The sequence below is a fragment of the Microcaecilia unicolor genome, chromosome 13 (assembly GCF_901765095.1).
Source record: "Microcaecilia unicolor chromosome 13, aMicUni1.1, whole genome shotgun sequence".
NCBI lineage: Eukaryota > Metazoa > Chordata > Amphibia > Gymnophiona > Siphonopidae > Microcaecilia > Microcaecilia unicolor.
Genome location: NC_044043.1, coordinates 23,110,281 through 23,136,053, shown reverse-complemented (window position 1 = coordinate 23,136,053; position 25,773 = coordinate 23,110,281). Strand labels below are relative to the sequence as shown.

The following is a 25,773-nucleotide window of genomic DNA, read 5'->3' as shown; positions in this document are numbered from 1 at the left end:
ATACCGCCTTTCTGTGATACAATCAGAGAGGTTTACATTTATTATGGGCAGGTACTTTCTCTGCCTCTAGTGGGCTCACAATCTAAGTTTTGTACCTGAGGCAATGGAAAGACTTGAAGAGTCACAAAAAGCTGCAGCAAGAATCAAAACCAGTTTCCCAGGTTCTCATAACTAACCACTAAGCTGCTCCTTCACTTTTCATTAACCAGAGTTCTAGCGATTTTAAATACTATTTTACAAATATTTTCAGAATAGCCACAGCAGTTTGTTTTTATCCTTTTTAGTTAAATTTTTACTATACAAGCTCTGGGCATTTCTGGTTCCAACATTACGTTAATGTTACCACAATGTAGGGGTAGTACTGACATTCATGTGGCCCGCTGTGTACAAAGGTTGCCCATCCATGATCTATAACACCAGTGTTTCCCTAAGTCTGGTCCTAGAGTACCCCTTGCTAGTCAAGAAAGGTAAGAGGAAAAGGAGGCAGTAGTAGTCTCACTGTTAACTCAAAAGTAACAAACTTGTGTACCAGTGTATTGTTTTTGGTCTGTTTGAAGGTACACTAGATTACCACAAGATTTGAGAAGTAGAGCATTTGAATTCATCCACTTCTAAGACTCCTGAGGCAGGCCATTGTGGCCGAAACACGATTTGTGCCAAGTCTTTGGATGTTTTTATTAAAATTGTGTTTATATACATCATCTAGTCTATTTCTCTTTTGGTGTCACCTTCGCTGTGTTTGTTACTGTTGTGCCTTGCGAGGGACTTTTGTTCTTCTGTTTCTTCTTGAGTCCTCAAGTTTGACACTTTTGGCACATCAGCATTTCTCTTGTTAATCATAAGATTATTTCTTCTCCCCAGTCAAAAAGGAAAAAAGTGGTTTTCATCCTAGAACTGGCTATATGTGCCTGTGAAGCTTGTGCTATATTTTAGTGAAGGAAAATTTAGAAAATTATTTACCATTAGATTAGTTGATACATCAGGTCAATCAGTTGAGAGTACCCAGATCTCAAATACAACGATAACAGCAGCAATCCTAAAATCATGATTGACACTGTACTGAACTGCAATATGGCAACACCACAATGAGTGCATGGAGTGCCTCTGGATCCTGATCCAAGTATTCAATCTGCCAGTGGAACAAGTCACTTTACTACCCAGTTTACAAGTATTAGCCTTGAATAGGGGTGGGCAACCAAGGTCCTTGAGGGCCACAACCCAGTCAGGTTTTCAAGATTTCCACAATGAATATGCATGAGATCTGTATGCATACAATGGACAATCTTGAAAACCTGACTGGGTTGTGGCCTTCAAGGACTGTGATTGCCCAACCCTGGTCTAGAATATAAGAGTGGCCCTACCGTGTCTGATCAAAAGTCAATCGGGCCCAGTATCCTATAAGGTTTTTGAAGCAGAGACAGTTTAACCATACAGTTTAGTACGAGATAACTGCACCATTCTGTTTAGAGCACCACTGATACTTTGTCTTGTAAAAGAGCAGCCCAATATGACGGAAAGGATTAAAAACCTGGAGTAGTTTCACGTTTTCTGGACAGAGATTTATGAAAACACAGAAGTAGGATAGCTGGTCTCTAGGGAAGCATCACAAGATGAGAAAGGTAAAACTGACCTTTATCACTCTGAAGGATCTCATTCACCTCAATCTGAGCTGGTCACAAATCTCCACTCCCAGATTCTATACTTCGCCCAGGGCCCTAGTCACTGTTCTGGAACATCCGCACTTAAATTTCATGGTGTATAACTCAAAAGGGGAGTAGCTATGGGAGGAGTATGGGCGGATCAGGAGGCCCTCTCAGAAGTTGGGTACCTGCAGGGAGGAAGTGACGTCACGAACCTGAATGGCTGCCTAGGTTCACAGCTCCGACACACACCTCTTTATTTAAGCTAAAATAGCTAACCCCTGCCCGAGTACTTGCTTTAAAAATACTTTACTTCAGTTCCGGAGCTGTGGGGAATCCTTCGTGAGGATTGAGGGCGAGGATGGCGGCGACTAGAAGGGAGAGCGAGCGTCCGTCAGACAGGGTAACGGGAAGGACCTTGCGGCGCCATGTGCTTTCATCCGCACCTGCTTCTCACTCGGACTCAGATTCGGCCCAATCCTTGCCCGACACTGGCAAAGCCTCAGCTAAATGAGGGCTATCTAAAGATCTCGCTAAGTTCCTTGTGGAAATCTGCGAGGAGATCAAAGCCTCCAAGGAGGAAATCCTTGAAAAGATGGACGTTCTGAGCGTGGACCTCCGAGAGATGGGAGGCCGCGTGGAAGATTTAGAAGTGCGGGCAGACGAGCAGGCTGAGAAGCTGACCGAGACGGAGGAGCGATTGGCAAATGTGCTTACCTCATATGCGGAACTACAACTAAAAGTGGATGACCTGGAGAACCGCGGGAGAAGAAGCAACCTGCGGTTTCGAGGGGTACCAGAGGTGGGAGATAAGGAGGACGTCAGTGCGATCGTTAAGGTGCTTTGTGGCAAGCTGATAGATACGGATGATTTGGCTATTGAACGAGCCCAAAGAGCACTAGGAAAACGACAGGATAACAGACCTCGAGATATTGTAGTCTGTTTCTCCACATTTGCTTTCAAGGAAAAGGTGCTACAGAAGGCGCGACAAGTACAATATATTGACTATAACGATGCCCAAGTCAAGGTATTTCAGGACTTGTCGGCGCATACGCTATACCTGAGGAGAGAAATGAAACCTGCATTAGATGTCTTGGTGAAAAACAAAATCCCATATCGTTGGGCGTTTCCATTTGCCCTAATTTTTACAGTGGGTGGGCGCATGCACCGGATCCGGGCACTTGCTGAAGTCTGGAAGATTCTACATAGTGAGGGATTGGTGACAACAGAAGGCCCACCGGTGGAGCTGGCTACAGCAACGCGAGCTAAGCTGCAGAAGTGGAAGCGAATACCGGGCAAGCCCAAGACCAAGACCCCAAGGACTGATACTTGAATAAACTGTATGATATTCAGTGGGTTTCTATTTTAAAGATTGGTAGCTGGATATCTTTTCCCCGTTATGTAAGAGGGAGTTACTGATATTATGTTGTAGTTCTTACTTCAAAAGTTCTTATTGGGCTGGTTGAGTTTGATGCATTATGATTCTGGGTGTGGGTTAGGTGCGAAGGGTAGGGGGGAGTATTGATCGGTGGGAGGGGGGATAATGATGAATAGAGGGGTGGGTGTGGGCTGGTCTTGGGTAGTTAGATTGGGTCTGTGGGCATTTTCTCTGTACTCCTAGGAAGGGTTACTGGCCCTCTCTAGTGGATATACGGGGGAGAGGGGCGGGAAGAGTCTGTCCAAGGTACGAATGTGATAATGTGGTTAGGGGACGGGAGAGGGAGGGTTGGGGGGAGGGGTAGCGAAGAGGGTTGGGAGGGCTTGAGTATCACTCTTAATATGTCAGAAGTGAGTGGCAATCAGATCATGTCCAATGACTGCCTTTAAAGTGCTTACATACAATGTAAAAGGGCTTAATTCTCCATATAAACGTCATTCCCTCCAGCATAAATTGCGTTTGATGCACCCACAGGTGGTCTTTTTGCAAGAAACTCACTTGTTGAAAAAACACGAGGGTCTATTGACTTCTAGAATGTACCCGGGAGTTTATTGTGCTTCTGATGTAAAGGGGACTAAGAAAAGAGGGGTCACTATACTGTTCCATAAAGATGTGCAAGTGCAGATATTACATATTAGAAGAGACCCGGAGGGTCGCTTCCTTTTGTTGCACGTGCAGTTGGAGCAGGAGGAGTGCACCCTGGCTAGTATATATGTGCCTAATGAGCGCCAGGAGCGATTATTTTGGGTATCTTCAAAGGGAACTACAAAATTTTGCCCGCGGAAAAGTGCTAATGGCGGGAGACTTTAATGCCACTATGCAGCCCGGGCTTGATAGATCTGCTCCCCCTGCTCCGGCTGACTATAAAATTTCACAGGCACTGCGGAATTTGGTGGAGGCCATGGGTCTGTATGACGGGTGGCGTTTAGGCCATCCGAGGGGGCGGGACTATACCTTTTACTCTCCGGTGCATCTCTCCTACTCTAGACTATGTTTTTCTTGACAAAACTCTTTCGGAGGGAGGGGGAGACTCCTGTATAGGGCATATTACTACTTCAGACCATGCTCCGGTTTGGTCGGTCATCCCCTCATTGAGGGGGGAGGGGCGGGACCGGAGATGGACATTTAATAACTGCCTACTACAGGACCCGCGGATTGTTGCCAACTTTCTTCCAGTCTTGAAGGAGTACTTTGAACTTAATATGGACTCGGGCCCACCTTTGCGTACAGTGTGGGATGCTTTTAATGCGGTCTCGAGAGGGTATTTTATTAAATGTGCGAGTCAGAGAAATAGGATCCATAAAGAACGTTTGACCCAGTGCATGGAAAGAATAGGTGAACTAGAGAAACGCTATAGGGCCACAGGCAGGGTGTCTGACTATCGTAAGTTGCAAGCTGTGAGATTGGAGTTGGCTGCGATACATGAGGAGAGTTTGAAGTTTGTGCATGCTAGGTTGAAGCAGGTTTATTATGAAGGGTCTAATAGGCCTGGAAGGCTGTTGGCAGCGAAACTTAGAAAGATGAGAGCAGATAGACAAATTGTATGAGTGAAGGGTGAAGGGGGTGTTATGCTTAACAAATCTGTGCAAATTAGGGAACGCTTTGCCCAATTTTATGAAACACTTTATAAGGAGGATGCCACTGTGCAGATGGGGCAGATTGACAGATATCTGGAGGCTCGAGGACTGACGGTGTTGTCAAAAGTGCAAAACGAGAATTGGTGACCGTAGAAGAGGTGCTGCAGGTTATTAAGGATTTGCCGACGGGCAAGGGGCCCGGCCTTGACGGGTTTACTAATGAGTTCTTTAAGACTTTTGCTCGCGAACTGGCTCCCTATCTGACATTGGTTATCAATTCAGTACGAGAGGGGGCACCTCTCCCCGGAACTATGATGGAAGCCTGGGTTGTGGTCATACCTAAACCTGATAAAGATACTACAGAATGTGCCTCATATCGCCCAATATCTATCCTAAATACGGACGTTAAAATTCTGGCCAAGGTTCTTGCGCAGCGACTGGGGGCGATGTTGCCTACCTTAATCTACCCTGATCAGGTGGGCTTTGTGATCAAGAGGCAGGCAATGGATAACGTCCGTAGAACCTTGGATCTACTTTATGCAGCTCGGTCGAAGGCCTGCCCTCTGGTGCTACTGGGGCTGGATACGGAAAAGGCCTTTGACCGAGTTCATTGGGGATATTTGGACAAGGTTTTGAATAGAGCTGGGATTGGCCCCGGGTTTAGATCTTGGATCCAAGCTTTGTATACTTCACCACAGGCGTGTGTTCGGGTAAATGGTGGGAACGAACGTGTTCTTGTTGGGACGGGGTACCAGGCAGGGATGTCCGCTCTCCCCCCTGTTGTTCGCACTGGCTATGGAGCCACTGGCGGCGGCTATTAGGGAGAATGTGGATATTACTGGAGTGCGAGTGGGGTCTCAGGAGCACAAAATTGCACTCTTTGCGGATGACGTGCTCTTGTCATTGACTAATCCAATAACATCCCTGCCTAACCTGATGAAGGATATAGAAGAATATTCAAGGGTATCGGGCTACAAGCTTAATGCGAGTAAATCGGCGGGGATGGCAGTGGGGGTGCCTTCGCAGACACTGGAGGCGCTGAAGGCATCATTTGCCTTCAAGTGGTCAGCTAGATCTATTCATTATTTAGGGATACAGCTACCTGTGCAGTTATCAGAGTTGTTTGCAGTTAACTACCTGGCGCTTCAGAAGGAGATATATAGAGATCTGGACAGATGGATGCATATGGGACTGTCTTGGCTGGGCCGGATAGCAGCAGTAAAAATGAACATCCTGCCCAGACTTTTGTATCTATTTCAGGTTATCCCTCTGAGACTACCTAGGACGTTTTTGTCCACCCTACAGGATCGTTTGATGCGTTTTATTTGGAATCAGAAGAGGCCTCGCTTGCCGAGGGCGGTATTATATAGGAGCAAACAACTTGGGGGTCTAGGGGTGCCTAACCTGTTTTGGTATTACTGTGCAGCTCAGGCCCGATCGGCGGTTGAGTGGTTTCGGGGGGAAGATCACAAACTGTGGGTGCACATTGAACAATCCTTGGTGGGGTCTCGCCGGTTAGGACACTTAATGTGGCTTCCCAATAAATATAGGGGACAGGTTGATCGCTTTCCTCCGACGGTACAGGCCACTTTTCACTATTGGGATCACATGTTTGTGGGGGGTAGACCTCCTGTCTCGGGATTGGCACCAATCGTGGATAATCCCTTATTTTACCCTGGGGTTGGGCGGGGTTGGATTTGGATTTGTTGGGGCAGTTGCATGTGGGAGAGGAATTGGTCCCTTTTGATACACTGTTGGAGGATTTCCAGCTACGACCTGGTGACTTATATCTCCACTTGCAACTGAAACATTTTTTGATAGGGCCCGACTATGCAGAGTGCTTGCGTAGAGAGGTGCATCCGATGGAAGATGTCTGTGTGCGATTCCAAACCACAAGAGGGATGATTACTTTTTTATATGCTTCATTGGTGGCGCGTCAAGACCCTTCATTATTACATCGTAGGAAGTGGGAACAGGAATTAGATTTCATATTGCCAGATGAGAAGTGGTTGCAATTGGAGAAGGGGATCTTGAGATCCGCGCGATCGGTGGCTATGAAGGAAAATGCGATTAAGGTATTCTATAGGTGGTATCTCACACCGGCGCGGTTACATCATATGTTTGTGCAGGTTACGAGGAATTGCTGGAGAAAGTGTGGGGCCGTCGGTACTATGGGCCACATTTGGTGGACATGTCCAAAAGCAAAGGCTTACTGGAAGGGTGTGCAATTCCGTATCCAAGTGTGGGTGGGCAAGTCTGTGCAGTGGCATCCGTTGGTATTTATACTTGGGCAACGACCAGAAGGGCTTAAGTGGGAAGAATGGATATTGGTGAGGGCAATTTTGCAGGCTGCGCGAGTGAACTTGGCGCAGAACTGGAAGTCACCTCTGGTCCCCTCATTGGTGAGCTGGATCACGAAGGTGCGTTATCTATGTGAAATGGAGAGATTGACAGCAATTAAAAAGAGAACATTGCCTAGATGGGAACGGATATGGAAACCATTCTTGAGTATGAACTCGAGATGAGTGTATATGGCTAGAGTGACATGGGGGAGTGAATGAGGTTGATTAGGGAGGGAGGGGGGGTTTCATTGATAAAGGGGGTTAGGGGTGTTTGGGTTAAAACCTGATAAACATTGAAGTCATTTGGGAGTTATTACTAAGATACAGCTTGAAATTCAGTTTCACACTTCTTGGCAAGTGTTTAACAAGTTTGATCTATCTGTGGACAGTTATTCTATTGTTGTATTGTAAAGTGCTGATTAGTTCTGTACTATATCAACAAATTTCAATAAAGACTTTTACAAATTAAAAAAAAAGAAGTTGGGTACCTGCATTACACCAGGTTTCAGCAGGTGTAAATCCAGTACCCGTTAGTCACGAGACCTTGCAGAACACTAGTTTAAGTGCAGATCTTTTGGCGCCCAACTTTGGACGCCATTTACTGAAGGAGAGGAGTTGAGATGCATTGGTTGCAGTCATCTAAACTTTGTTTACAGGGAGGTGGTGATGGAAAAGAAATTATTTAATAAGCTGAAGACTGCTTTTCTTATGCTATATCAGTTAACCAGAAGGAACAGTTATTTGACTTATTGGTGACCACAGGTGGGATCTGCTTGCTTTTCTTTAATACAAGGCTAAAAGATAATGAAGCATTAGTTTTTGGGTTCCCTTTGCCGTTGGGGTTATCAAGATTTTCCCTACTCCCTGTGGTGTGAAGGAGTTGCATTAGTTAAATCAGTTTTAATTCCCCAGAAGATTGAGTGTTTTCAGTTAGAGACTAGTGTTTAATAGAGGTTTCAGAATAAGAAAAGAAAGTTGCTTTTTCTAGTGATCTACCAGGCATTCTATTCACGGAAACACACAGATTCACTGATTTCATATTACTTTTTAGTTTCAGGTCATTTTAATTTTACTTTTTATTCAGAGTTGTGAAAGACCAAACTGGAATATATTGAGGCCTTGGGTGATACGCAGGCATATTTTCAAAGCACTTTGGGAGGCTAAGTTCCATAGGTTTCTATGGAACTTTGGGAGGCTAAGAGGCATATTTTCAAAGCACTTAGCCTTCCAAAGTTCCATAGAAACCTATGGAACTTTGGAAGGCTAAGTGCTTTGAAAATATGCCTCTAAGTGCTTTGAAAATGAGCTAAATGGGCTTCTATTAGTTAACTGAGGTCCCCACAAACGTACAAAGATAATTTTTTTAATTGGAGATGCCTTCTTTTCAGCTAACCCGATTAGAACATACATGGAAGTGGATTTATTCCTTTGCTGGTCCAACAGAATAGAATTAGCTACCAGTGTCGCTTAGGAGGCAGAAGAAGTTCCAAGAGAAGAGGACATTTCTCTGGTAAGTGAACACTATTTTGCTTTATGCTTTGGGAACTTAAAGATTGGGGTTTAAAAGAGGAATTGTAGGTTAGTGATAGGCAACATAAAACTATAAATTAAGCAAATTTTATCAACTAATCTCCAGTCTTTTCCACTTAGTTTAAAAAAAAACTTTGTACCACAGCATTAACAGATAGAATCTAGCAGGAACTGCAGGATCTAGTTTAGTCTTCCCACTCACCCCTAGGACAACTCTTCATTTATAGTCTGTTATTGTAATTAGGGTAACAAGCAAGGAGTGCTCTTACAGAGTTTTAAATACATTTCATTACCATCTAAGAAGGAAACACTAAATAAATCATACAATATACAATACTCTATGTTGTAGAGAAGTCCCACCTCCAGTCTGGAAGCCCCTGTTCTACCTTGGAGGAGGGAAGTCTCCTAGAAGAACATCACCCTGGTGAAGTAGGAAGTACTCCTGTAACCAGGACCTGCCCACCAGGGGATGTACTATCCTCTTGCACCGAAGATATGTCTCTGTGCTGCACGGGAGGGAAAGGTTAGGACCGCTGTTGTAGTTGGCGATTCGATTATTAGGCATATAGATAGCTTGGTGGCTGGTGGACGTGAGGATCGCCTGGTGATTTGAGAATGTTATACTGCCTTTGGATCGCTCCATGGTGAGACCGCACCTCAAATACTGTGTTCAATTCTGGTCGCCGCATCTCAAAAAAGTTATAGTGGAATTAGAAAAGGTGCAGAGAAGGGCAACGAAAATGATAGAGGGGATGGGACGACTTCCCTATGAAGAAAGGATAAAGCAGCTAGGGCTCTTCAGCTTGGAGAAAAGGCGGCTGAGAGGAGACATGGTAGAGGTCTATAAAATGAGTGGAGTTGAACGGGTAGATGTGAAGCGTCTGTTTACGCTTTCCAAAAATACGAGGACTAGGGGGCATGTGATGAAGCTACAATGGAGTACATTTAAAATGAATCAGAGAACATTTTTCTTCACTCAACGTGTAATTAAACTCTGGAATTCTTTGCCAGAGAATGTGGTAAAGGTGGTTAGCTTAGCGGAGTTTAAAAAAGGTTTGGATGGTTTCCTAAAGTCCATAGACCATTACTAAATGGACTTGGGGAAAATCCACTTTTTCTGGGATAAGCAGTATAAAATGTTTTGTACTTTTTTGGGATCTTGCCAGGTATTTGTGACCTAGATTGGTCACTTTTGGAAATAGGATGCTGGGCTTGATGGACCTTTGGTCTTTCCCAGTATGGCAATACTTATGTACGAATCTGACAGCTTTTAAAAGCTTGCTGTTACAGGCAGACTCAAAGCCTGAAGTCCTACTGATCATTTTTTTAAACGTTTGTGGTTTCATGTTGTGATGAATGTATTTTATTACGTATGTTACTCTGTACTCCACCTTGGATAAAGGTGGATTATAAATTGAAATAAATGAAATTTAGTATTCATTTTTGACATATCAGACTACAGAGAAAGGACAATTTTCTGGGTTAGATATCTGTCAGTGGGGGGTGGGGGATAATCACTGGCAATCAGGGAGGGGAAGGAAACTGATGCAATATTAGATCAATAGGGAGGTTTTGACTCAAATTTGGCGGATCCACCCTCATTTGCTCCTGATCTCTGTCAATTAAGAATCAACTGTCCCTGACAATGGATGATAATTGGAATCTGGAGGTGCAATCTTCATAAGAGTGTTTAGCCTTTAGGAAGATTAGAGTTCATACTGCCAGAACTGTTCTACTCCTTGGTACAATGATTATCCAAGGGTTTGGAAGAAGTGTGTTAGGTGAGTAGTGCAGGTTTAGTGTAAAGCTATGACTGGTGAAAACAGAAGAACTTGGAGGAAGGAAGCGCATGAATATACGTTACAGATTTTTGAAACCAAGCAAAGTTTATTACTCCCAGCTAATATTAAAAGTCCCAAATCTGTCTTTGCATTCAACATCTAGTGGTGATCCTAGGGAGGAAACTTTTTTTTCCATGAGAAAATTGTCAAAATTCATTGTGCACTAGATTTGGAGAATGGTGTAGTAAATGTAAATGGAGAATTGGGGAGTGTGACCGACCAGACTGGGGGAGTAAATAGCAGGATACCAGCTTCTGTTGACAATTTGTTCTCAATTTTTTAAGAAGTATCACTGACTGAAGTTTATATTTCAATCCACATCATGCATCTCATTTCTTTTTTTGGATCCTTGCCCATCTTCCTGTCTGATGTTGATATATTGCAGATAAACTGCTTCAACCCCCTGATAAATTGTTCTTTGAAACAAGAGCGTGGAAAACAGCTGCTGTTTGTCCACCACTCTTAAATCTACAATGAAAATTTTAGGCCTGTTTCTAACTTAGCATTTCTATCAAAATTAACGAAGAAGGTGGTTTTGATAGTTACAAAAATGTTGTTGATGGGTAAAGGAGTACTTTATATGCACCAATCTGGATTCAGGAAATCCCATAGTACAGAAACTGTACTACTGAATATTATGGATACTTAGACAAGAGTATTGCTTCTCTCAGTGCTTTTAGATTTGAGTTCAGCTTTTGATATGTTTAAGCAGGTTATTTTGTCAAGAAAGCTGGATTAGCCTGGTTTAGTTTTGTAGAAAAGATGATTCAAATTCCAAGCCTTTGCCATTTGGAGTTACCCAGAGTGCTCTTCAGCAGCCTTTGCTTTAATATTGTAGTGGAAGCGGGAGGACAATTAAACTTTTTCTGATTATATACAACTATATCCTGGTAAGGAATAAATTGCAGGTGAACTCCTCCAAGGCTGAACTTTTGTGGATTTGTACAGAAAGTTGTGTTGGTTTACATCCTAGTCTGTCCTGGATTGAAACTGAAATGGTGGTAAACGACCATGTATGTAGTTTGGGTATGGAATGGAATTTAAAATACTGCCTGTGGTTACAATCAAAGTGGTTTACATAATATATACAGATGCTTATTTTGTACCCGAGGCAATGGAGGGTTGAATGACTTGAGCTGCAACTTGATGCAGGATTGACATTGATGCTCCTACTTCACATATATCCACCATATTTACACCAGCTTCATATGATTAATGCTTATTTCTCAGAAAAAAAGAAAACCTTGCTCTCAGCTGCTTTATACATATGTTATATCTCAAATGGATTACTGTACTGTCTTCTTTCAAGGTTTACAGAATAAAAGTTTGAAGACATTACAACATATACAGACTATAGCAGCAGGGTTGACAATTCTGAATCAAGAGAGCACATTTCACCAATGATCTCTTTTCTACTTTGTGTCCTGATTACAAAACATTTTTACAATGTTGGTTTTGGCATTCAAGATTTTACATCATACTGCCCCTGGTTATTTTTTTTTAAGGTACCATTTTACATTCCTTATTGCCTTTTGCATTCTCAGGGAAAGAGAATTTCTGTTATTCCTTCAGGTAGATCTTTGAGCAAGATCTTGTTCCATTTTTTTTGGGTGGGGGGGGGGGGGGAATACAATGCCCTCTCACTGCAGGTTTAGTGATCTGTTGGAAGTTAGGTGAGCGATTAAGACCTCTCTTTGTAATTTGAGTTTTAGGCATTGATGAATTTTTTTTTAATATTTTTAATTTGAAGATATATATTATCAATCTTTGATTGTATGTGCTATCATAACCTGCCCTGAAAATTATCAGGCAGATGGGCTAAATATTTAAATAAATGATTATTCTAAGAGCAAAATCTATACCTAGGAACTCAGAGCTATGCCCGAGTGCTTTCAGCAGTCTTCTACTTGTACCTGGAATAGTTTCTCCAGCTTTTATGTGAATAAACAGCTAAGGTACTTAGCATTCCCTACAATGGCGCTTCCCAAACCCAGAGATGCCAAATTACTCAGTTCCAGGCTGAAGATTTAAGACAGTCATGGCTTTGAACTCACATCCCAAAGCAGTGTGGGATTTGTAGTGCCTGATCCTGCCCACTGAAATCAGTGCTGCAGATCCCATAACACACCAAGATGGGGTGGTCTGAAACCCAGCACTGTCCAAAAATCTCCAGTCTGGAACTGGATAACTTGGCATCTCCGCAACTCTGCACTGGTGACCCACAGCGAATTGGGTTTCCAAAATATCCCCCCCCCCAAAAAAAAAAAAAATATGCATCAATACAATAAATGTATGTACGATTACATTCAAATTTAGGTAAAACATATTCCTGCTAGACACCTTAAAATCACTAGTTGTCCTGTTTGGGAAGCCTTGGACTAACAATTTCATACTTTACAGAAAAAAATGGCTGCTAGACAGGGGCTCCCAACTCCGGTCTCAGGTTTGCTTGTCAGGATAATCAAGTTATGCAAAGCAGCCTGGATGCGTTTACAGTCCTCGGCGAGAACCCATCCTTAAAAGCTTTTATCAACTATTGACACCTTGGAAGATGCCAAGATGGGGAAATAAAAAGAGACCAGCACTGTGCCACGGTGCTTTTGATCAATTTATGGGTCTACAACAACAATAGATATCAAGTAGTTTCCACTACCGGCAAAAGCATTCCTGCACCTCTGAGTACATCCCACCTCCTGTCACCCCCACTATAGCTCCAAGGTAGAACTCTGTACTACAATGGAGCTGACACAGTCCCCCAGGCTCAGTGAGATCCCTCCCTGTCCGTCTCCTCCTCTCTCTTCTCCCTTTAGTTACCCCCCGGAGACCCTCTCTGCGTTTCCCTATCATCCCCGGGAGCCCCGCCCTGCTGATCTCTTCTTCCCTTCGTTTCCCATTTAGCCCCAGCCAGTCCCTCCCTAGATTCTGGTCTAGACACTTCGCCGTTGCCAGTTAGCCCCCACCCCCAGCTTTCCGTGCCACTCCAACCATCATTCCCCTCGCTTGCTAAAATCAGGGAACAGCGGACAAACACACTCACCAGACACAGCACAATCACTTATAAGAACACCGGAGAAAGGGGCGGCTAAACGTAGCGGAAGCGCAACTACAGAAACCGGAAGTCGTCAGCCCGAGGAAGGCGGAGCGGGAGCCATAGAGCTCAGCAGCACCCTCATAGCCAAGAGGTTCTCCATTTAATCTCCCTGCCCATCAAGGAGGTTGTTGCCAAGAAGCTTTAATGACATACAACCTCTCCTCATTGTTGCCAAGAAGTCTATGAAACCTCCTCGGTTGCAGCCCACCAAGCACTAGAGCGAATGAGAAAGTGAGGCTAGAGCGGCTTCCGGTTTGGTGGCGGAAGAGCCGCAGCAAAACACAGCTCACGTGCTTTTACTGTCTTAAATCGTTTCTTTAGGCTGCGGCTGGACTATTTGTTGGGATCTGCCGGGTATTTATGAGCCACAGTGACCACTGTCAATGCTGGAGCTGCTGGACCTCAGCTTTTCTTATGTTCAGACCACCTGGAGTACAATCTGTCTCAAATTTGCTGATAATACTTGCATCACAAGAGTTTCTTTCAGCAGTTGGTAAAGCCATAATGGGGTAGATTCAGTAAATAGCGCCCAAAGACAAAGTTAGGTATAGAGCAGATGCCCGCTAAGCCGGTATTCTGCACAGAATGATCTTTACAAAATACTAGCTTCTTTTCATGGCGTGAGAGCACTTACTGTCCAAAAGGCAGGCATGTGGCACCTAACTAATGACAGTTGGGCGTGCCTAAATCCTGACAATAACCCTCCCATGACCACACACCCCTTTTGAAGTTGCAGGGGAGAGTAGGTGCTAATTAAGCCAATTATTTGGTACTTATTTCCAATTTAGCACCAATTAGCTATGCATGTAACTGACCCTACTCTAGAACCAGGCCCGTATTTGCACACCCAACTTTAAAGGCACTATTTATAAAATTTAGAGGAAATTGTACAAGCAGCTCATCAAAGTGTGCTTCAAAATTGCTTTTAAAGAAGTCAATAGTGCACACTATAATATTAAGCAAAGATTTGTATCTCTCTCTTAAGTTGTTGGTCTCTGCATAGGTTACAGACTTCTAGCTGCCTCTGCAGAGTCCTGAAGGTGTGCATGAGGAAAGTAGATGGTGTGGTCTAGTTGAGAGAATTGTAGGAAGAGAGCAGTTGCCTGCACTTCGGCTCACATGCTTAAAAGTATTTGGATAATCGTTTAGTATTTGTCATTCTATAGTACCATTTGGGGGGGGGGGGGGTTACATTTAAAGACAGATTGTACAAGCTTTCAGGTGCTCCTGCGGTGCTATACTCAGCCTCTGCCTTGCCCGTCTGCCAGCTGGTTGGAGACAGAGCACTGCTCCCACAGGCCCTCACAAGAGCTAGGATCCAAACAGTGCTGCCACAGTGCCATTGTCAGGGGTGGGGGGGAATACTGCTGCTCTTGCCGGTACTGAGCAGAGCTCTTCTTGCCTCACAGCAGCCACTGCCTCTCTGTAAATATGCAAAAGCTTGGAGTGGCAACAGCTGCTCAGACAGGTTGCGCTGTGTCACAGCTGTTTGGACAGGTCCAGACAGGTGTCAGTTAAAGTTATAGTTGGGAAATCCATCTTTTACCCTCCTTTGGAAAGGTCCTGTTACTTCTGGAGCACTTTGTAAAACCAGTTGGAGTTTTATGGGACATGTCAGGGAAAACAGCCTAGGCAAAATCAAACAGCTAGATGGTGAAAATGTACCCGACCGAGTACATAAGTAATGCCATACTGGGAAAAGACCAAAGGCCCATCAGGCCCAGCATCCTGTCCCCGACAGCAGCCAATCCAAGTCGAGGGCACCTGGCAGCTTCCCAAACATACAAACATTCTATACAAGTTATTCCTGAAATTGTATAAGGTGGCCTAATAGGCCAAGATTGGTGAGGCAAGATTTTCCTTCACTAAATCCATGTTGACTTTCTCTCATTAGTCCATGCTTTTGAATATGCTCTTTAATTTTGTTCTTTATAATAGTCTTTACCATTTTGCCCGGCACCGATGTCAGGCTCACCAGTCTATAATTCCCAGGATCCCCTCTGGATACCATCCAGTCCAGATTTGCTTCTCTTCAATTTGTCAAATTGCCCCATTACATCCTCTAAGTTCATAGAGATTTCATTCAGTTTCTCCGACTCGTCAGCTTTGAATACCATTTCTGGCACCGGTATCTCTCTCAAATCTTCCTCGGTAAAGACCGAAGCAAAGAATTCATTTAATCTCTCCACTGTTGTACTCGATATAGCCGACCTATCAAACCCCTAGAAGAGGTGATTTTTTTTTTTCACATAGCTCCTCCAAGCCCAGCCTTTCCCTTTTTAGTACTATTTTAACAGCCTCGGTTCTGAGGAAATGGGTTAATTGATGATATGCAAATTCATCCCCTTCCCTTATACAGCCCATACTCCTCAGAGTATCGAATGAAAGCAAGGAGTCCTCATTTAACATGTGACCCCACGTTCTCATATCCTCCTTATACCACCTAGTGAATGCCCCAACTTCAGTCCCTGGCAAGAACAAAGGATCATATGCTAAGGGTGCCATGCGCGTAAGTACACACCTTCCCTTTGGGAACAAACTATCCCAATAGCGGAGAGTGACACATATGGATGAACACATTCCCTCACCCAAGACTCGGATCGATTTAGGCAGCCACATAACTGCCCCTAACGGCACTTACCCAAAGGAATGTTGTTCCAAATGCACCCATTGTCTATCAGGGTAATCTTGATACCACTCAATTGCGGCTTTCCCTTGTGCAGCCCTATAATACCAGATGAGATTTGGAACACCCAGTCCTCCTTTTCTCCTATCCTGATAGAGGAGCTTACGCGCTAGGCGCGGCCTCTTCCCAGCCCAGACGAAACGCATTATAGAATCTTGAAGTGATGCAAGAAATCGTCTGGGCATCTGTACAGGAAGTGCTTGAAATAGGTATAGCAGTCACGGTAGCACATTCATCTTTACAATAGCTATCCTACCAAACCAGGAAACCTCTTGATCACCCCATCTCTCCAAGTCTGCCTTAATAGTACTGCCTAGTCCCTTGTAGTTCGCCGCAAAGAGTTCAGTTAATTTAGGAGTTATATTCACGCCCAGATATTTAATTTGTTTATTTGCCCACCTAAACAAAAAGGATGCCTTCAGGGATTCTACTGTTTCTGCTGGCAGTGTGATATTCAAAGCCTCTGACTTGGTCATATTAACTTTAAAGCCCGATAATACAGAGTATTCGTCAATGAGGCGTAACATAGTAGATGACGGCAGAAAAAGACCTGCACGGTCCATCCAGTCTGCCCAACAAGATAACTCATATTTGCTGCTTTTTGTGTATACCCTACTTTGATTTGTACCTGTGCTCTTCAGTGCACAGACCGTATAAGTCTGCCCCGCACTATCCCCGCCTCCCAACCACCAGCCCCACCTCCCAACCACCGGCTCTGGCACAGGCACAGACCGTATAAGTCTGCCCAGCACTATCCTCACCTCCCCACCACCGGCTCTGGCACAGACTGTACAAGTCTGTCCAGCACTATCCCCGCCTCCCAACCACCAGTCCCGCTTCCCACCACCGGCTCTGGCACAGACCGTATAAGTCTGCCCAGCCCTATCCCCGCCTCCCAACCACCAGCCCCGCCTCCCGATCTTGACTAAGCTCCTGAGGATCCATTCCTTCGGCACAGGATTCCTTTATGCTTATCCCACGCATGTTTGAATTCCGTTACCGTATGCACTGGGGTAGTCTACACCCTCTCCTGGGGTCTTATTTAGTAAATCGGGGTTTGGTTTCCTGGTTGCCTGGGGAGCAGCCTGGGTGTGCCGCCCTTCCCTCATGGGCTCTGAGTTTGAGGGAGAGCTCCTGACCGGAGGACGCAACACAGACTCAAAGGGAGAGGAAAGGGTAGGAGAATGAGAGGGGAGAGTGGGATGGCAGAAAGGGGAAGGGGGGAATCATAAGGGACTTTATATCTTTTTTTTTTTCTTCCTCATTTAGTGGCACAAGAAAGTAGGCAAGAGGTCAATACTGGAGTTATGACTGAGAACTATTTACTTAATTATATAGTCTGCCAATCTGTAATAAAGATCTGAAGCAGGTTTCCTGTGTAAACAGTGTTATGAAGGGGGCAGATAGGGGGATAACACCTCCTGCACAAATATAGGCTTACTCTGGACATTCTTACTGGGGGTGCTTCAGAAATGGAAGTGGGAAATGTAGGGTTAAGGGGTCAGGAGGGTTGGAGATTAGGAGGGGCTTTAGAGAGGAGGGAACCCATCTCTCTGCCTTGAAGCATGCCAAGCTGAAACGCTGATGGGTTGGTGAGATTTTTGGCTCCCCGGCAGCTGGCAGGAGGGGCCTGTCTTATTAGGCAGAGACTTCAATGAAGTGGCTGATCCCTCTTTGGACTGATCTCGGCCGGTACTGAGTCATCCCCACTCCTTTTGGTACTGGCAGAATAGGCTTCATGAGCTCATGATTTGGGGGTCTCAGGTACACATTTATCTCCTAAGATGCAGCAGAGATTTCTCGTGATTTTCGAGGCTTACTTAAGTATGACTTTACCGCTGGCTCTTAGTTAGATTTTGAATAGATTTTCAATGTTGCAATAGGGGTGGCGTTAGCAGACAGGGCTCAGGAATTGCATTCTAGGGTAGGGAGAGATAGGAAGGCTGGGGGCGGGGTTCTGTGCTCACTGCAAGATAGGTAGGGACCCAAAGGACGATTGTCTCACCTATAACCTAGAGTTCCACATCGTGTCCCCCCCCCCTTCAGTTAGGAAAGAGGGGTGGGAAGGGAGAATAAAAAAATTGTAATGACACTACACCTAGTATTTTCCTTTGCATGATGTTGTAGTGCTTATTGTTTTCTAGTTTCCTGATTGTAGTATTTGAAGACCTCTTTCGCAAGTGGTACTCTCCTTGATTTAGGTTAGCTAAAACTGTGGAAGGGAGGGAGTTACTTGGGGGGGAAAAAAAACCCAAAACTTGACAACAGGTCACATCTTGTTTATCTTATTTAGAATGTCTTGGACACTGGGCATTTCATATATATTCATGTTTGTTATATTATTTTTGTTACGTCATCAATAAAAAATGTTGCAACACAAAACCCCCCCCAACCAAATAGGAGAAATATTTTTTCACTCAACGAATAGTTAAGCTCTGGAACTCTTTGTCAGAGGATGTGGTAATAGCGGTTAGCGTATCTGGGTTTAAAAAAAGGTTTGGACAAATTCCTGGAGGAAAAGTCCTTAGCCTGCTATCAAAACAGACATGGGAAGCAACTGCTTGCCCTGGGACTTGTAGTAGGGAGTGTTGCCATAATTTGGGTTTCTGCTAGGTACTTGTGACCTGGCTCGGCCACTGTTTGGGAAAACAGGATACTGGGCTAGATAGACCACTGGTCTGACCTAGTATGGCTACTCTTTTGTTCTTTATGTTATGTATAACAAAAAACACAGTTTGAAATGTCTATATGTGAATGCCAGAAGCCTAAGAAATAAGATGGGCAAGTAAGAATATATTGCACTAAATGAAAAACTAGATATAATAGGCATCTCTGAGACCTGGTGGAAGGAGGATAACCAGTGGGACACTTTCATACCAGAGTACGAATCATATTGTAGTGAAAGGGTGGATCGAATTGGTGGAGAGGTAGCTTTGTACGTTAAGGAGAGAGTTGAAACAGATTGAAAATTCTGCAAGAAACATCTTGGAATCCCTATGGATTGAAATTCCATGTGTAAAGGGGAAAAGGATAGTGATAGGAGTGTACTACTGTCCACTTGGCCAGGATGAACAGACGGATGTAGAAATGTTATCGGAAATTAGGGAGGCTAACAAACTGGGCAACATAATAATGGGCGATTTCAATTACTCAGATATTGACTGGGTAAATGTAATATCAGGGCATGCTAGGGAGGTAAAATTCCTTGATGAAATCAAGGACAGCTTTATGGAGTAGCTGGTACAGGAGCCGACAAAATAAGGAAAAGTTCTAGACCTAGTCCTTAGTGGAGCGCATGATCTGGTGCAGGAGGTAATGGTGCTGGGGCTGCTTGATAACAGTGATCATAAAATGATCAGATTTGACATCGGCTTTGGAGAGTACACAAAGGAAATCCAATACATTAGGATTTAACTTTCAAAAAGGAAACTATGAGAAAATGAGAACTGTGGAAAAACAAAAAACAAACAGAGGAGCAGCTGTGAAGGTCAAAAATTTATATCAGGCATGGTTACTGTTCAAAAATACCATCTTGGAAGCCCAGGCCAGACATATTCCATGTATTAAAAAAGGAGGAAGGGCAAAAAGACAGCCGCTAGTTAAAAAGTGAGGTGAAGGAAGCTATTGGAGCAAAAAGAAAATCCTTCAGAAAATGGAAGGAACCGACTGAAAATAATAAGAAACAGCATAAGGAATGGCAAGTCAAACGCAAAGTATCGATAAGGAAGGCAAAGTGGGACTTTGAAAAAAGATTGCGCTGAAGGCAAAAACACATAGAGGCATATTTTCAAAGCACTTTGGGAGGCTAAGTTCCATAGGTTTCTATGGAACTTTGGGAGGCTAAGTGCTTTGAAAATGAGCCTCTTCGTAAACATTTTTTTAGGTATATTAAAAGCAAGAAGCCAGCAAAAGAATTGGTTGGATCGCTAGATGACCGAGGGGGTAAAAGGGGTACTCAAGGAAAACAAAGCCATAGTGGAGAGATTAAATGAATTCTTTGCTTCGGTCCTCACCGAGGAAGATTTGGGAGATACGGGTGCCAGAAATGGTATTCAAAGCTGACGAGGTCAGAGAAACTGAATGAAATCTCTATAAACCTGGAGGATATAATGGTGCAATTTGACAAATTGATGAGTAGCAAACCTCCTGGACTGGATGGTACTCATCCCCGAATACTGATAGAATTGAAAAATGAACTTGCAGAACTATTGTTAATAATGTATAAAATTTATCTTTAAAATCAAGCATGGTTCTGGAAGATTGGAGGGTGGCCAATGTAAAGACGATTAAAAAAAAAAAAAAAGATTCCAGAGAAGATCCGGGAAATTATAGACCGGTGAGCCCAACGTCGGTGCTGGGCAAAATGGTAGAGGCTATTATAAAGAACAAAATTACAGAGCATATTCAAAAGCATGGATTAATGAGGACAAAAGCCAACATGGATTTAGTGAAATCTTGCCTCACCAATCTATTACATTTCTTTGAAGGGGTGAATAAACATAAAGGCGAGCCAGCTGATATTGTGTATCTGGATTTTCAAAAGACGTTTGACAAAGTACCTCATGAAAGACTCCAGAGGAAATTGGAGAGTCATGGGATAGGAGGTAGTGTCCTATTGTGGATTAAAGATAGAAAACAGAGATAGGGTTAAATGGTCAGTATTCTCAATAGAGAAGGGTAGTTAGTGGGGTCACGGCCGCCGAGAGTGGGGGCAAGGGGGACAAAATTCCTCAGGCCTGGGACTCCAAGGGGGGCCTGGGACTCCAAGGGGGGCCCGGCGCCGCAGTCCCACCCGCCCTCCGTCATTGACTGTCTGCCACCGGGCCGGGCCCCCTGCACTGAAATCACAGCGCCTCTCACCTCCGTGTGAAAGCGCTGTAGGCAGCAGATCGCCTCCCTTTGGACCTCCCTCCCTCCCTGTGTCCCGCTCTCGTCTGACATAACTTCCGCGAGGGCAGGACTGTAGGGGTATTTCCCTGTGTGTCTCACCTTGCTGGTCTTGGCCTGCATAATCCTATGCCATCAAGATGGAGTCTGCAACCTATGACCTGCACATCAGTGATTTAGCTAATTCAGCTTTCTGGAAAATCACTAGCATTCATGTAACACCAAGGACATGCTGTGGGCAATCCAGCCCCCCTTTATCTCCCTGAGAAGCTGTAAGGCATGGCCAGCAGGCCGGGTGAGAAACAGAAAATGCATACCACAATGTAACAACTTGAAGGTCAAGAACAACGGACCCTTCTTGCCATGCAGTGAGCTGAAGAAGAGACAGATTGGGTTCCTGCAGTCACCTGACCGAGAGGTACTGGGAAAAGCGGGAACATGGAGAAGTTAGTTAGTCGCAATCCTGGGAAGAAGAGGGAAGCTGGAAAGAAGACCAGAGAGACCTGATAATGTCCACTATGTTGAACTGTGTATCTGGAGAAAAGTACCGTGTGGTTCAGTCACCTGCAAGGAGTGACCTGTGCCCTCCCTGTCTGCTGCAGAGTACCATTCCTAGCTCTGACTAAGACTCGCTGGAACTCAGCTTGAGTCTGTGAAGTATCCTGTGCCAACTCCCGAGAGACTGCCTGGAGGTCAGCCTGGTGAGAGACATGGTGATTTATTTCCTTTTAGTCTGGGTTTAGCGAGTGGTAATTACCTGAGCAAAAGACTGGGTATAGTCATACCATGATCAGGAGATAAGCTGCTAATAACCGTACTACCTTGTAACATAGTTGGAGCATTACCAATCAGTTGTGTAATTTTACCTGGTAACCAGTAAGGAACAGAGTGTGTAGTGTGACAATATAGTTTGTAAGTTATCAGCCAGTATTTTTGCATTCAGCTAAAGCTTTGCCAGAGTTTCTATATTTGTATCTTATCTATGTTTTCTTATCAAACATATAAATGGCAAGAGGCGTACTCACTCGCAAATGCGGAATAGAGACCCTCTCTGTCCCGCCCCCGCGTCAATACGTGATGATGGGGACGTGACAGAGAGGGAACCTGTGCACCTGCGAGTGAGGGAACCGCCGTCGCCACCGCTCCCCCCCCCCCCAGGGTCGCCGCTACCGCTCCCCCCACCCACCCGGAGTCGCCGCCGCCACCCACCCTCCACCCAGCCCAGGCACCTGGCCTCAACATCCAAACCGCCAGAACGCAGCACACAGCCCATATGAGCCGCCGCCGGCCCTCCCTACCTGCGTCCCGCCCTCGCCGACGTTACGTCACACGAGGGCGGAACACACGCAGAGAAGAAGGAAGGTCGACGGCAGCCCAGATGAGCCGTGCGCTGCGCTCCGGCGGCCCGAACAGTGAAGCCAGGCACCCGGCCCAGGCGGAGGGGTGGCGGAGGGGACTCCAGGGGGGGGGGCGGCGGCGACTCCGGGGGGGAGGGGCGGCGGTAACCTATTCGGGGGGGCTTTCAACACCCCCCCCCATCCTTTACTAGCCCGTTTTTACGGGCTCAACGGCTAGTCTATAATAAAAGCTAATATATTCCAGCCTGCTTTCTCAGTTGCGTTTCTCTCTCTTGGAAGTAATTGGCTAGGTTCCAATCCAAGGTTCCCTCCCCTAGACCGAGTACAGAGTATTTTGCTTGCAGATAGTTCTGTTTGGGGAACCTGGGACACAGGTAATTTATTACCGGTGATAAATAACCTATAGGACACAAGGAGGGAAGGAGGCCCGAAGGGAGGCGATCCGCTGCTGCCTGCAGCGCTCTCACACAGAGTAGTCGGATAGGCAGTAGTCATTCGGGTGGAAGATTCTCTTAGGAGCCGTCTGTGCGCTGTTCCTCAACAGTTGTTCCCGGGCATGGAGCCTCAGTGGATATCGTCGCTACCCATACCACCATTTTGCATTGTAGCCCAGGCCTGAGACGGGAAGCAACTGACACCCAGCCCGACTGAGAAGCAAAAGAGGGAGCACCGTGATAGAAGTCTGTGACCTGGTCTGGGCATTAAATGGACAGCTTCGGCCTCGGGCTGTTCCGGCCTTGGTGCTCCAGTGCTGCTTGCCCTGTTCCAGTCCTGCAGCCTCAGCTCCAGCCTGCAGCTTCGGCCCCTGTCCTGCAACCTCAACTCCAGCCTGCAGCTTCGGCACCTGTCCTGCATCCTCTGCTCCAGCCTGCAGCTTCAGCTCCTGTCCTGCATCCTCTGCTCCAGCCTGCAGCTTCAACTCCAGTCCTGCATCCAGCCTGCAACCCCAGCCTGCAGCTCCAGCCCCTGTCCTGCATCCTCTGCTCCAGCTTGCAGCCTCAACTCCAGTCCTGCAGCTTCAGCCCTGTCCTGCATCCTCTGCTCCAGCCTGCAGCTTCAGCTTCTGTCCTGCTCCAGCCTGTAGCTTCTGTCCTGTATCCTCTGCTCCAGCCTGCAGCCTCTACTCCAGCTTCAACTCGAGTCCTGCAGCCTCAGCTCCTGCGCGGCATCCTCCGCTCCAGCTTCAACTCCAGTCCTGCATCCAGCCTACAGCTTCTGTCCTGTATCCTCTGCTCCAGCCTGCAGCCTCTGCTCCCATGCTCCAGCCTCAGTTCCAGCCTACTGCCTCACCTTTGTTCGTGACTGTTACCTAGCGCTTGGGACTGCCTGAGTCACTACACATGGCTCCATTTCACATTCTCCTCCTAGTACTGTCCCTTCTCAATCTACTCCTCCACCCGAAGCCGCTGTGCACTACAGTTATACATTGCCCTTTCGCTATTACCTCACCATCTCTCTTGTCCTCTTCATCCCTCCTTGCTTTCTGCCTTCAACACTTCATTCCTTCTATTTTATCTTCCCCATTCTATCTCAGTTCATCTCGCCTTCGTTGCCACTCCTCTCCTACTCTCCTCCGCACTCTTTTACTCCTTCTTCTCTCTGCTGGATACATCAATCCCAATCCTGGTCCCCCTCACCAACCCTCATCCTATTTGTGCAGGTTACACTGTGACCTCTCCAATCTCATCTTTATTCCTCTCCTGCCCCCCTCTTCTCTGCCCTTCTCATGTGCCCTATGGAATGCCCACTCCATCTGCAATAAACTTTCCTATATCCATGACCTTTTTATCTCTCGTAACCTCACCCTGCTCTCCATAACAGAAACTTGGCTCTGCCCTGAAGACTCTGCCTCAGTCGCAGCCCTCTGCCATGGTGGTTCTCTCAAATACTCCTCGCCCTGCTGGCCGTGGTGGTGGTGTTGGACTATTACTCTCACCCTCTTCCAAATTTCAATCTCTTCTGCCACCTCAGTCGCTCTGCTTTTCTTCCTTTGAAGTCCACTCTGTCCGCCTATTCACTCCTTTGCCTCTTCGAATAGCAGTTATTGCCCCACTGATAAGTCCCTTTCATCCTTTCTAAGCGACTTTGACGCTTGGCTTTCCTTCTTTCATGATCCTTCATCCCCATCCCTCATCCCTGACAACTTTAACATTCATGCTAATGATCCTTCCAGCTCTTACGTTTCCCAGTTCCTTGCCTTAACATCCTCCTTCAATCTCCAACTATGCTCCACTTCCCCCACTCACCAAAATGGTCACTGTCTTGATCTTATCTTCTCCTATAACTGCTCTCCCTCTAATTTCTTTGCCTCAGATCTTCTCCTCTCTGACCATCATCTAATAACCTTCACAATTAAACTTCCTCCTGCCCAATCCCATCCAATCTTAACCAATTTATCTAGAAATCTTCAGGCTATTGACCCTACTATCCTATCCTCCAGTGTCTCGAACCTCTTCTCTACCACTGCACCATCTAAATCTGTCAATGAAGCCGTCTCTTCCTACAATACTATTCTATCCTCTGCTTTAGACACTCTTGCACCTCTCATGCCCCGTCCTATAAGGCGTACCAAACCCCAGCCTTGGCTGACCTCTAAAATCCGCTACCTAAGTTCCTGTGCCCGCTCCGCCGAATGCCTCTGGCTGAAATCTCGTGCCCTTGCTGACTTCATACACTTCAAGTTCATGCTGACCTCATTCCAATCTGCTCTTTTGCTTGCCAAACAGGACTATTACATCCAGCTGACTAATTCTCTTGGCTCAAACCCTCAACTTCTCTTCGCCACACTGAACTCTCTCCTCAAGGTGCCTCCATCTCCAACTCCCTCCTCACTATCTCTTCAGACCCAAGCTGAGTTCTTCCACGACAAGGTTCAGAAGATAAATCTCGAATTCTCTACCAAGCCACCCCCACCTCTCCCTCCCCTTGTCTGTTCCCAAATCTCCCCAACCCCTCCTTTTCCTCCTTTCCCGAGATCACTAATGAGGAAACAACACATCTTCTCTCCTCCTCAAAACGAACTACCTGTTCCTCTGATCCCATTCCTACCCACCTTCTTCGCACCATCTCTCCTACTCTCACCCCTTTTATCTGTCATATCCTCAATCTTTCACTTTCCACTGCGACCGTTCCTGATGCCGTCAAACATGCCGTGGTCACACCACTCCTTAAGAAGCCTTCACTTGACCCTTCCTGTCCTTCCAACTATCGACCCATCTCCCTCCTCCCCTTCCTCTCCAAGATACTTGAATGTGCCTTTCTTCACCACAGTCTTGACTTTCTTTCATCTCAAGCTGTTCTCGACCCACTCCAATCTAGATTTCGCCCTCTTCATTCAACTGAAACTGCACTTACAAAAGTTTCCAATGACCTGTTACTGGCCA

General features: G+C 45.6%; 1 protein-coding gene across 2 annotated transcripts in view; it reads right to left on the bottom strand.

The window, feature by feature from the left end:
- Positions 1-13,557, bottom strand: part of AP2B1 (adaptor related protein complex 2 subunit beta 1) — a 383,465-nt gene extending 369,908 nt beyond the window's left edge. The window contains exons 1-2 of one of the 2 annotated variants that reach the window (XM_030222393.1): positions 13,402-13,557; positions 11,568-11,570 (exon numbers count right to left, since the gene is read on the bottom strand). The gene's annotated coding sequence lies outside the window, so the exon portion shown is untranslated. The remainder of the gene's footprint in view (positions 1-11,567; positions 11,571-13,401) is intronic. The other variant, XM_030222392.1, reaches the window with a different exon arrangement.
- Positions 13,558-25,773: the final 12,216 nt, after the last annotated feature.